The sequence below is a fragment of the Hippocampus bargibanti genome, linkage group LG03 (assembly GCF_051943395.1).
Source record: "Hippocampus bargibanti isolate YZ-2025 linkage group LG03, ASM5194339v1, whole genome shotgun sequence".
Lineage (NCBI taxonomy): Eukaryota > Metazoa > Chordata > Actinopteri > Syngnathiformes > Syngnathidae > Hippocampus > Hippocampus bargibanti.
Genome location: NC_142736.1, coordinates 26,075,775 through 26,089,208, shown reverse-complemented (window position 1 = coordinate 26,089,208; position 13,434 = coordinate 26,075,775). Strand labels below are relative to the sequence as shown.

At 40.3% G+C, this 13,434-nt stretch overlaps 1 long non-coding RNA gene across 1 annotated transcript in view; it reads left to right on the top strand.

Moving 5' to 3' along the window:
- Positions 1-11,389, top strand: part of LOC148900833 (uncharacterized) — a 92,643-nt gene extending 81,254 nt beyond the window's left edge. The window contains exon 5 of the long non-coding RNA XR_016114511.1: positions 11,296-11,389. This is a non-coding gene — a long non-coding RNA (uncharacterized LOC148900833). The remainder of the gene's footprint in view (positions 1-11,295) is intronic.
- Positions 11,390-13,434: the final 2,045 nt, after the last annotated feature.

The window sequence follows — 13,434 nt, the reverse complement described above, 5'->3', positions numbered from 1 at the left end:
CCCATCAATCAGGCTCCACAAACAACCCGCACAAGCCATATACACTTGATGCAAAAAGCTACCAACCCAGCTAAACAGAACACAATTGATGAGGAACTAGATACAATTATAACAAAGAAAGCACCTACAAGGGATCATTCCTCAAGATGGTAAAAGAAGAAGGTTACGTTCCTCATCAAGTGTTTAATGCTGGTGAAAACGGCCACTCCATTCCATCAAACCATCAACGACCATCACAAAGGGAAATAAAACAACTTTATTATATCGTACAGTTTATTTCTTTAATTATAATACCATAGCACATTTATTATACATAAAATAAGGTAGGTGTTGTGTAATTTGTGTAAAATTATGTTTTATGGGGACATGGGAACGGATTATTCTCATTTCAATGGTTTCCTATGGGAAATTAATTTTTGGGATACACACTTTTCGCCTTACACACTCTGCCTTGCAACCGATTAAGTTCATAAGCCAAGGTATTACTGTAATCAATTGAAGTACACTAACAAAATATTTATACAGTTACTTTTCACCATGATTGACCAGAAAAGGAATAAATTACCATGGTGGCAGTGAAAGCAGGATGGACTGATCATGAACATGATCTATTGTGGGACTATTAAAGGCTTTCTGATTCAGATTCAGATCTGCATGATGATCAACTTGGGGCATCACTGTGGTTCTTGTGCTGCCTCTGATTGTACACGGCACTGATTTATATTGTTATTATTTTGGGGGTTAAGAAGGGGTGTTGTTGAATGTTCAAATATGATTTTTTGAGCCGATATGGGCACAGGTTAAGAAGCAGAGGTTTTGGGACACCTCTATACATACCTACCTACATACCAATTAAAAAATAAATAAAGTTAGCTGCGCATAATACCCGGAAAGGCAAGCGGGACATGCTCTAAATCAATGCGGGTTGTCAAAATCACTATTAAAATAATTTAAGTCAGTGTGTGCTTTTTGAAATGGGGCAGGCAAAGCTCAAACAAAAATGTCAGATTTTATTTCTCCCGAAACCTCTCTCATAACATTTATGAACATTATTGTCAAGAGAACACATTTGCCAAGGCACATTTGAGTCGAGCTTGTCATAGGTCTGATATCAGTTCCCTATATGAGCGTCATTGTGCGTTTTTATTTTTTAAACCTGTAAGCACACATTGCATTTCGATGTTGCTTGCGCCATATGCCTGTTAGCCTTTTCCATCTAATTAAGGCTTGTTTAGACAGGTTACTGCTAGCAAGCTTCCAAAACATGGCACTCTTGAACAACAAATGAATAAATAAATTACGTACAATAGCCCTTGAATGATCTCGAATTTGTCTAAATGGCGCTCAGCAATATTTTCAAGCCATCAACTGCTGAAGAATTTTTCAAATATTTAAAACATAAATTCTCTAGATGACATTTTTCCCCTAAAGTTTTTAGAAAAAATACACCGTCCCAAATTATGATGCACGGCGTTGTTTCAAAGCATTTTCCAGGCTATACAGAACTGAAAATAGTCATTGCATTGAATTGGTACATTTAAAAGGTTGTATTTGCTGGAATCAAAAGCTCTTTCAATGAAAAACGTCTTAACGTGTCAAATTGCATTTTCACCTATTTGATAACAGCTTTGTAAATCTTCCATTTATTCAATTTATGACTTTTTCATCTGTTGTTGCTTAATTATAATATTTTGCCCCCCAGGATGTCAAGAGTTGTTGTTTGGATGTTAACTCCCTTACAACCTTTTGCCACTGCCTCCCCTGCTCATTGGCCCTTTGCTTAAGAATAAATAAACTATTTATTGAAAGCGTAGAAAACGTCATAATTTGCAACAGTGTGTAAATATGTTGATGTATATCTATTTGTTATATAGATATGATATATACAGTACTTGTGTGTAGTATACTTCAAAGCCTGGATTGCTCTGCTATGCAACAGAAGACTAACACTTCCTCACTCTTGTAAAAAAATAAAAGTGTAGTTACTTCTATCAGCTCTTCAATAAAGAGGCACTTCACAAAAAAGGCAGGGGAACAAAAGGAAACCTGTTTGATTTTCTTTTCACAATTGTAAAATGCTGGGAGTGGGCCCACTTACACAAATGGAGAAATATAGTCGTCTGGGCAATAAGCTCTTTCTTGCAATGAAACCATCACTAATGCATTATCTTGATGTCTCTGCTCTCCACTGTTGGACAAGCAAATCTACAGCTAAAGCACAACCCGGTTTCCTGTCTCAGAAAGAAGAATTTTACACATGACGATGAGGACAAAAACGTGCATGTTTCATTAATTCAAGATGCTAGATTCTCATTTTGAAGTGTGAATGCAGTTGCGGATATTTAGATACTGTTTGTACCCTAACCCAATGTGGAAAATTGATTAAAAAAAGTAATGGATGAGTGGATGTTTAGATGCTATAGTGCTGACATTAATTATGAAGGTGATGAATATTTGTATGCATACCCCCTTTTCATTCAATTTAATTGGCTAATTATTTCCAGACAATTTCTGAATTATTTTAACCTTTCTTAACTCATTCACTTCCAGCCATGTGCAAAAATGTGTCCACTACAGTGCCAGGGTTTTTGACATTTTCACTCACATTCCAGGACCCATAGAATATTGAGATTTAGGACTACGTAAACATTCAATGCAGCGTAAAAAAAACATGAGACTCTCTTCTTTCAGCAGAAAAAAAGAGTTCATTCCTAAATTATATGAGTCTGGAGTTATATGAGCTTTAAATGAGGGCTCCAAAATACAATGCAATACGTACATATTGGTTTATATAGGGCTGTAACAACAGCTGAAGTGGTAACAAAACGCTTCCATTGAAAAAGTGAAATTATGCCCCTGATGGAAGGGAAAAAAACTTGCCAGAGGTCTGAGCAGCACTTTATCGGCACCCCCTGCAAGTAAAACTAAAACCAAAACAAATTTGAGAATGACGGTGAGTGAAGTTTTGGAGTGCTTTGCTGCAACTCAAAGTCACACAACGCTCGAATGGTAGCTTATGCATATTTGCAGTCACAAGTCCACTCTTCCATTTTTTTATGCAAGACAGGTTCACATAACCTTGTTTCTCCCAGAAGGGATGGACACCTGAACTTTTTCGATGGTAATAATAGACTGCCAACTATTGATTCTGGATTGAAGACAAATAGTACCTCTGATGATACAAATCGTGGTCCGATGCTGCAATTTTACTCAGGATTTAATCGGAAAAGTTAGGAGACTGTTTTTGTCAGTCGGTAAACAACTTTTGGGATGTAGATCTGTTTGTTTATATGGTGATGTTGATACTTTGGGACTGCCAATTTGTGGTTCTCCGGTTTCGGTTGTACTGCGTTCTGAAATGGGGCCTGCAAAGATAGTATAAGATCGAGCAACCATTTTATATGGGGCAGGGGTTTTGCCATGTGTGACAGAAAAAGGCTCCACAGCTGTCTCCTGAATCTTTTTGGCATCCATTAAATCAAGGGTCTCAAACTCCGGTCCTCGAGGGCCGCAGTCCTACATGTTTACCAAGTCTCCCTGTTGCAACGCACCTGAGGCTGCGTTGCAACAGGTGTGTTGCAACAGAGAGACAAACATGTAGGACTGCGGCCCTGGAGGACCGGATTTTGAGACCCCTGCATTAAATAGTTTAAATGTACAAGACGGTCTTCTGGTGGTGACTCTTGGTATTGCGAATAATCAAGAAAATCAAACCAAGCTAGCTGTTCCCTGACCCGAGATCGAATTCAGGCTGTGGAAGTGAGAGAACCAAATCTGCAAGACCGGTGGCTCCTCAAAAGACCCTATCCAGCCTGTTTTGAATGTTTCCCTGTTCTAGCATTCCAGTTTCAGATCACCTAATCAATACAACGTGTTGATCTTGCCAGCCGACAATGCTTGCTTTGCTGCGATCTGGATGGAAAAAAAAAGTGTTTCTCTACCTTACACTTTGTCAATCAGCGACTCAGACTTTCTGACGCTGTGAGCTTAATTTCTCCATCCACAGTTTCTCTATCTCTCCCTTTACGTTTCTCACCGTCTCTCTTTCTGTCTCTGTCTCTCTCGCTCTCTCTCGGCCAGTAGTTGTCCATCAGCAAGATGAGGGCCAGACACGAAGGTATCCTCGAAGGGTTAGATGCTGTCTGACAGCTCAGTGCTTGTTATCCAGGCCAGATATAGTGGCGACACGTTCGATTGCAGCTGTGCGCCGAGATGGTCAGAGACTCCACACGGAGCATATAAACAGCTCGAGTGTTCATCAGATCTTGAAAGCCTCCTTCTGATTGGAACTTTCCAACACTTTTCTACCTCTGGGTTTTTCATCAAATTCACATTGTATTCGTTCGGGTCCGTGATAGATGCAAAATGTTGCATTTCCTTCGATAGTGGCATTTGTTTTGTTGATTACATACAGTGGGATGCCTCCAGTTGTACTAAGGAAATTTAATGACAATCATCAATCTCGACTATGTGGTTTGCATCTTGTTTTGCATTAATGAAAACTGGAGTTTAAAATGACAAAAAGAATCATTAAAGAGGAATGTAATGATCTTGAAGCAGACTGGGCAGAATTAATAAATAATGATGCTCCCCAGAGAATAAACATGGACCGACACAAAGAGGAATCGCGTGTCCAGAGTGTACCGGAACACTTCATCATCATCAGGTCATAAGAAGGGATAATCAAATAGCACATCCAACAAAATGACAAAATGACAATTTACATAACACACAAGAACAAGATCAAAAAGACAAGGTAACAGCAATACTTACAAAAACAAGAACCAAAAGATTGAAACGACTTATGAACGACATTGAGAGATCTAAAAAAATAACATCTCAAGCATGAACAGCAAGCAAAGTCAATAATCAACAATTTAGCAGTTCTTAAATAGTGAGCAAAGTATTGATTGCGAACAAAGAACAGGTGCGCGTGATGGAGGGAAACACCCTCCACTCATGGATGGAGCTGGAACAAAAACAAAGACAGCCATGATAGAAACATACATGCTTAACATAATCATCAAAAGTGGTTTCATTTTTCCAATGTAGTGGTTGTTGTTTTTTTAGGGGGGGGGGGTTATGAGCACCCCTTATCCTTACAGCAGCCTTGAAAGCAGCATGGGCGAAGGGCATCCATTCAAAGAGAGCACATCGGAACCCAATAAAGAACAGAGTAACTGGAAGAGGGGAAAACAGGACAGAGAGCAATGGCTGCGCCATTAAGAAATAGCCTCTAAACTGCATCTGACAATAGGCGAGATTGCATCGGAGCACAATTCAACAAAAGCTAAAGTGACCATTTGAGAGGATGCGCCGGGGCATGGTGTTCCTCAATTGGGGTAGAGGAAAGCTGAGATGTTCGTATTTTATATAAGTATCCATAGTCCTCTATACTACCATCACGTTCAAGCAAGACGAGAGCAGAACAATGGGATCGAATGCTTAACCTTGGCGCTTTGCTATACTCATGGAGTGAAGCTGTTGGATATTTCCAGAGATTTGTTTGAAACATTCAGTTTTCTTAACTAACACATTTTCTTAACTTCACAAACACTACATAACTCTTGATAAAACAACAAATGTTAAAATAAAGAAACGAGTGGGCCACACTTTACTCTATGTTAGACAAGAGACAGAATTGAAGTTATCATATTTAAAAGTTTCATGCTTAGAAGGCCCACAATGGAAGCACAGAAAATCTGGGGTCAATCTGAGGTTAACAGACACAGCCTATTAAACTGTCATCTCCATGTAGGAGAGCTGGCCTTGGACTAATTTACAACATGGTAAACATGGTAAACTCCTTCACAGGAAGACCTCATTCGCCGGGTAACAAATCTATCAGTTCAGGGAAAGGACAAACAATTAAAATGTCTACGTTCTGTTGTTTTATATAGTTGTTGGTGCTTGGGACATCCAGGGGTGTGGTATTCAAATCAAGAAGACTACGTTTTACTAATGCATGACCTAAATTTGCATATACAGTAAAGTCTCGTTATATCGTTATTCTCGGGAGTCGGAAAATAAATCGATATAACCGGACTATCGATATATCCGATCATGCGGGCATGTAATTTTCTCCTTGAGTTCATAGAAATAGTATCGTAATAAGCAGTACTATCGATATAACCGATATCGATATAACGAGACATTACTGTACTCTCAATAAATAGCTTGGCATAGGGCTGCATAAGATGGGCGTCTGTCATGAACGGCTACGTCCCCTGCCGGCAGTAAAAGACGATTTTCCCGTGTTCGAGCCTTTGTTCACATTGTCCGACCGAACATCTCTGACACTCTATCGCCACCATAAGGCCTTCCCAAAAATATGCTCAAGGTGTGAATGGCGAGTTTTACTTCTAACAATGCTAAAAAAATTAGTCCTAGAGACAATGTACGTACAACGACAACGTGATTTGAAAACTCCCGGATCCGACAATGCACTTGTGTCTCAATTAGGATGTCAACATGTAGATGCCAAATTTCTTTCTATATTGCTCTTCATTGCCTGTACACATAAACATTTGAAGATAACCAAATTTGATTGCATCCTGTATTAGTATTGCAATAATTGGGGCATGGTGTATGTTGCATTTTGTCCAAAGTGCAACAGAAATGGATGAAGTCAAGTGTCAGGGGAAATCACATTAAATACAAGTAGCCTTTATTACAATTTCGTTGTACATTTTAATACCGAGACTTGGGAATCTTTAGTGAAACAGCACAGTCATGCTAAAATAACACTCAATGGTCTAATATAATTGCATAGTACCCCTTTAAAAAATCTTGACTCACAGTGAATTAAAAAAAATCACTTAAGTTTAACTAATTTGCACTTGTAATAAACCTTGAAACCGCTTTTACTGATTTGTACGCTCTTCAAGCACAAATTACTGCCGTGACAAGTGTCCCCCGCATTTTGTGCTGTTTTCCCGCTCACTCCCATTTTGTAGGATGTGAGGCATAACAAAGGCCAGCGGAGCCACTATATTGGCAATCACACATGTGCCTCAATATTTAATGAGTGGAGTAAATTAGCCATACAAAGCAATCTATTGAGGCCTTTCCTCTCCACCTTGCTGATACACACACACACACACGCACATGCACACACACACACACACACACACACACACACACACACACACACAAATGGATGACACAGCTGAGCCTCGGAATTTTGCGGGTTGGATTTAAGGACTGAAAGCCACATGCACATGCACGCGTTGTACATTTCATTTACATTTTCTATGAAAAATAGTATTTTTTCGGGAAACAAAACTACTGCTTCCTACATTCAACACTCGCTAGCTATATCCTCTGGCTAACTACTTGAGTGGTTAGCCAGATGAAATAGCTAGCGAGCCTTATCCTGCCTATTTTAGCTCTGTCCCTATTCCAACACACCTGATTCATGTGATTATGATCATTTTAGGCATAGACAGAGCTTGCTGATGAGTAGTTAGTAGTTGAAGTAGTTAGAGATATAAAAAAAGGCAGGAAGTGGCTTATGATGAACCGGAGTTCCTTGTCCCTGTTGTACATTGACTGAATAGCTCATCCAGTGCCCTCAGCGATGTCATCCCCACACTCGCTACACTAAAGCTGATTCGCCGGGATGACGAGACATGTCGCCATTCCACCGGTCTGCCATTTTAGCTCAAGTCACTCATTCATTCGTGTCGCCCTTCATCACAAAGACTCTCAAAGGGCTCCACACACCCCGTAATCTCAACTCCCAGGAGGGCAAAAAAGCATTTTGTGTCTGACTTGGTTACTCATGAAGATAATATACTTCGATATACTTAAAGAGAGCCCGGGAGGAACCACCTCTGAGCACCACTCGCGGCAATCAACTTTAGCTCTTCATTTTGAAAAAGCTTGATGCAGCCAAGCTCCACTCGCTCTTAGCGGTGTTCCCGAACGCCGAGGAACAATTTACATTTAATGCTGCGGTCTCAAAGCAGATGCTGTATCATAAAACAGATGGTCCCGCTCTATAGACACAGTTTCCTATCGCCTTTTAAAGTTTGATTTGTTTTATGGTTAAAAGTGTAGGTTCTGAATGGCGATCAAGAGTTTTATGCTCGTGTGAATCAACCGGATAAACATATTTGTTGATTGGAGTTGAGCGAAACCTTCAAAGTTAACTCATTCACTGCCAGACGATGTGCAAAAATGTGTCCACTGCTGTGCCAGGGTTTTTGTCATGTTCACTGAAATTCCAGGATCTGCAGAATATTGAGTGTTAGGACAACATAAACATTCAATGCAGCATAATAAACCTTAGACTCTATTCTTTCATCAGAAAAGAAGTTAATTCCTAAATTATATGGGTCTGGAGTTATCTGGGCTTGAAATGGAGGAGACTGTACAAAAGGTAAATGCTGCCCCCTCGTAGGAGGGAAAAGGCCATGGCCAGCGCTTTATCGGCACCCAAGCATGAAAGAACAAAACCCGAACAAATTTGGGAATGGTGCTCCACATCGTGCTTTTTAATTCCCGAATAAATTCGGGAATGGTACTGAATGAGTTAAACACAAAATTATTCTGAGATGACCCCGAAAGCATTTGAGAGAGGAATTGATTTTTACACTTTTTTCTATTCCAATAGTGCCAATTTTTCACTTCACAGGGATTTGAAGTGTTTTTTTTTTCCATTGCATTTTTTTTTCATTTGGACGTTATCTATGTATTACAGACAGGGTTAAAACCTCCAAATTGTTGGCATTTAAGGCTGTAAATGCTGCGGATCTCGAAATGACTATGGCTTGACGCCCTGGAAGCACCTTGAGTGATTCTGCTGCCAAAATGATAGACGTATTTGAACAGCACCTCAAAGGCATAACAGGTCTTGTCTGAAGTGTTTGGAGGTTGATAAGAACCGATAACATCTGCATTTAATGGACAGACACATAAAGAAATGTCTTTCTAGAGGTGAGTCTTACTCTGTGTGTGTTTCTGTGCGTGTGTGTGTTCTACCCAGATCCATATTTATTATTCCACTCTGAGCAGTGATTGCCGAGGCCAATGTAACAGACTGCTAAGAGGGAAGCACGGGGTGGAAGGGCAGCTTGTGACCATGGGGGGGGGGGGGGGGGATTGTCTGACTTGATTTCTTCATCAGCAGGTGCCAAGGTCCCCTGACGCAGTCACAAGCACGCACATGCAACCTGCTCAGAGAATGAAGCATATGCATGCGCAGGCATACACCCACACACTCATTTGCAGGCCAATGAGGGTCCGGCAACGCTTGCTCAGGTTTCATGCTGAGGCAACCCCTCGATTTGTCCATATGATGACTTTGGATGGGCATCTCGCCTTATTTTCCGCCCTACTTATTCAACTGATAATTAAATAAGACTGAATGTTTCTTCTATTTACCGCAGATGCCTTAACTGTTGCTATGGGTCAATGACATCACGGCTTTGGTAAAGACTACGTTTGCTTTGATCACTAAAATGTAAGGCTCTTTTTAAAATCTATCAATGTTAAGATTTTTGTTGAAAACTAATTGAAGCCATCACCCCCTCACATGATCATTAGCTCATTCGCTGCCATTCACAAATTTATTCAGGAATTACAAATATGACGTAGAGCGCCTTTGTTCGTATTTGTTCGGGTTTTGTTTTTTTCTTGTTTGGGTGCCGATGAAGCGCTGGCCATGGCCTCTGGCAATGTTTTCCCATTCCACAAGGGGCAGCATTTCCATGTTTCCATGTTAGCGCTTTGTTCCAGCTTCAGCTGTTGTTAAAGCGCTATATGAACCAATATGTATGTATTGCATTGTATATTGGACAGCCGCTCTTATTTCAAGCTCATATAACTCCAGACCAATATAATTTAGGAATGCACTCTTTTTTCTGATGAAAGAAGAGAGTATAAGGTTTCTTACGCTGCATTCAATGTTTATGTAGTCCTAAAACTCAATTTTCCGTGGGTTCTGGAATTCGAATGACAATGACAAAAACTGTGACGTGCGGTGAGGTTCATGGCTGGTGAGGCACTGATGTCATCACAGTCAGATTTACAAACATGAACTCGACATGTCAGCATTCTTTATATGGTACAGTAAAGTCTCGTTATATCGATATTCTCGGGAGTCCGAAAAAATATCAATATAACCGGGACTATCGATATATCCGACCCTGCGCGCATGTAATTTTCTCCTTGCGTTCATAGAAATAGTATCGTAATAAGCGGTACTATCGCTATAACCGATATCTGTATTTACAAACTGTAGCATTGAAAAAAAGAATTAAAAAACAAAACCTTATCGTGTTACCTTTATTTATAAATGAAGTCCATGCGCCGCTCCTTCTGAAGAAAGGCATCGATAACTTCTTTGTAGAAGCCTTCCTTATCTTTCTTCAGTTTTAAAAGTCTCTCTGTCTCAGTGGAGATCACTGCCAGTGAAGAAACTTGTCGTTGATCAGTCCTGTTCCGACTTGATGCTGTAGTAGCTGGAACAGTGAGCACGAGCTGGAGCAACTTTGTCGCCTCAGGAATAGTTTCAATGGCCAAAAAGCGGTTTCTTGCTGGACATCCACACAGCCAGCCTTTTCGTGTGTACCAGTCCGTCTTCTGTCCCGTTGTTTGAAGCAAACCTTTTAGCTCCGGTGTTGGTCTTGCTTTAATTATTATCTCCTGCTTTGATTGAAAGTCCAGTTGAGAAAATTCTTTCAATTTAGATATGTAATCCTCCATTCAGAAAAATAAGGCCAAGAAACATGAAAAAATGACTGGAGGTTGCACTTAACTAGCTAGCTGTTTACTGTAGCTTCCTGTCATTAATTCTATTATTCAGCACCCTAGGAGTCGCAAGAAGAATCTCTGGAATCACCAGCGCCCCCTGTCATGAGGCAGGAGAACTGTGTGCCTCACATATGCACACATTTTGATCAAAATACAATAAAATAAACACTGTAGTACAGTGTTTATAATGTACAGTCACTGTACATTATATACACCAAACTGTAGAAATTTAGTTCATATATTAAAAGTGTTTGAACACGAATAGCGATATGCAGAGGGACAGCCATGCGGTCTCACTGCAGAGCAAGCCAGCACAGTTAGCATAGTCATTGTGCAATCCATGGTGAGGCTGAGCCCGCTGCTCCCTCACCGCTCGTCTCTACTTAGTATTTGAATGGTAAATGTGAAAATTCAGCGATTTTGAAAAAAAAAAAAATCAAAAAATGAAGTAAAATGGAAAAGAACTTCAAAGTACAAATGACTAAATAAATATAACTGTTTAATTTATTTTTTCATTTGATATTTCCATGATGACAGGTGAGGCACGCCCCTGACAGCACGTCACTGACAAAAACCCTGGCACTGGAGTTGCCACATTTCTGCACACGGTCTGGCAGTGAGTGAGTTAAATATCAATACAAGTGATAAATGTTTCCCAAATCATTGCTCCTATATTGTATCCATTTTAAATTACCTTCATTTGTCCCTGTCACACAACTCGAGTCATAAACAAATATTTGTAGAAAGAAATTAACCAGACATGAAGTGTGCTTCATACGTGGCATTTGTACATGCATACAGGTACGTGTGCACAATATGTATGCGCAGTATTTCCCAAGGAGCGCCGCAACAGTTGATTATTTTCTCACTCCTCTGACCTCGGTGTCACATCGGGCCGAGCCAGTTATGAGTGGCAGAGGGAGTCCCTTAAGTAAATGATACAAAGCATGCATTATGGATTCTCACGCAGGTAAACAGGACCCTTTGACCTTTTGAACCACTGGAGTAGAGACACAGAAGAAAAAGTCACCCCCCCCCCCCAAAAAAAAAGCCTGGTGGCATTTTTTAAAACATCAATATGTGATAAGGGGGGGGGGGGGGTATCTGATGAGGGGCCTCAGAATATAAATGTGTTTTTTGTAGCAATGAGCCCAAAATATCCCCAATACAATATCTATATAGTATATATAAACGGTTCAAATGTGAATATACTGCAGTTTCGTGATACTTTGTGTGGTATTATGGGATATGTGTTAACTGTGTAGAAGTCACAGACGATTGCAGATAAAATCTTGATCGGATCAAAATGGACCCAAAAAAATACATAAAAAAAGGATTAGTGTCATATTTAATCAACTGACACTATCAGTTTGTCTTACAATGATGTGAGACCACAGATGGTGTATATGCCAGTAGGATTTTTTTTCTTTCACACATATTAAACTGTTTATATGAATCAAAAAGTCCATTATGAATCAATTTCACGGTTTATGATCCCGCACTAACTTCTCCCAACAATTTATCTGTCAGCTTTGTGACACATCTGTGAGGTCATGGTTCATCTTTATCCAACCAAAATTGCTACGTGAACAGTAGAACTGAATGTGTTGGTGACTGCAAAGCGAATGGATGATCAATTGTGGGATTTTTATTAAATTTGTTTCCAACTTGACCTTTTGGCTATGTCACGTCTACATCGCCCATAAACGCTCATTTGTCATCCATCACTACACCTGCCCCTCACACTATCCAAATGACCCGTGTCATCCGTTGAGAGCTTCAAGTTCCTGGGAATCACAGTCTCCCAGGACATGAAGTGGAAAGTCAACTCTGATTCGATCCTGAGAAAGGCCCAACTTCCTGAAGAGCACCACAGAAGGTGCTCTGATAATTCTACACGGCAGTCATCGAATCGATCCTGTGTTTTTCTGTCACCGTTTAGTTCGAGGCCCCGCCAAAAATGGACAAAATACGACTTCAAAGGACAGTTAGGACGGTGGAAAAAAATCATAGGCACCGCCCTTCCCTCTCTCAAGGACTTGCAGACTGTAAGAACCAAGACAAGGGCACGGACAATCCTACTGGACCCTCCGCACCCTGCCTACCACCTTTTCCAGCGCATTTCCATGCGCATCAAATCCAGCAGACATTTAAACAGCTTTTTCCCCCAAGCCATTAACTCTCTAAACAGTAACCCAAATATAACTGTATCGTGCCTCAATTTTGCATAGGAACAGCATCCCGTTATAATCATTGTAGCTCTAGCTCTGTACTCACTTGAACCACTGTGACTAATCTCCAGCGCTAGACACTTTGAGGCGCTCAAGGACATCTGCAAAATTGCACACTTGTTTTACTACAAATATGGTGACTGATGACTTTAAAATGGTTCAATGATTTTCTGCACCAACTGTTATTGGATTTTATTCTACCACTGACCATTTTATCTCTGCTTGATACCTTGCACATTGTTTCAGTTGTTCCTGAGAGGTAGCACTTATTAGTGTCCTCCATACTTTTTTTTGTTCTCTTTTTTTATGAAGACACTATAGTGCAGCGTGTGTTCTACATACTTGGCCAATAAAGATGATTCTGATTCTGATGAGGAAACTTCCTGTGGGAGATGTAGAAGCACCCCAAAAAAGGCATCATAGATCACTTTGGACTGAGCCATTC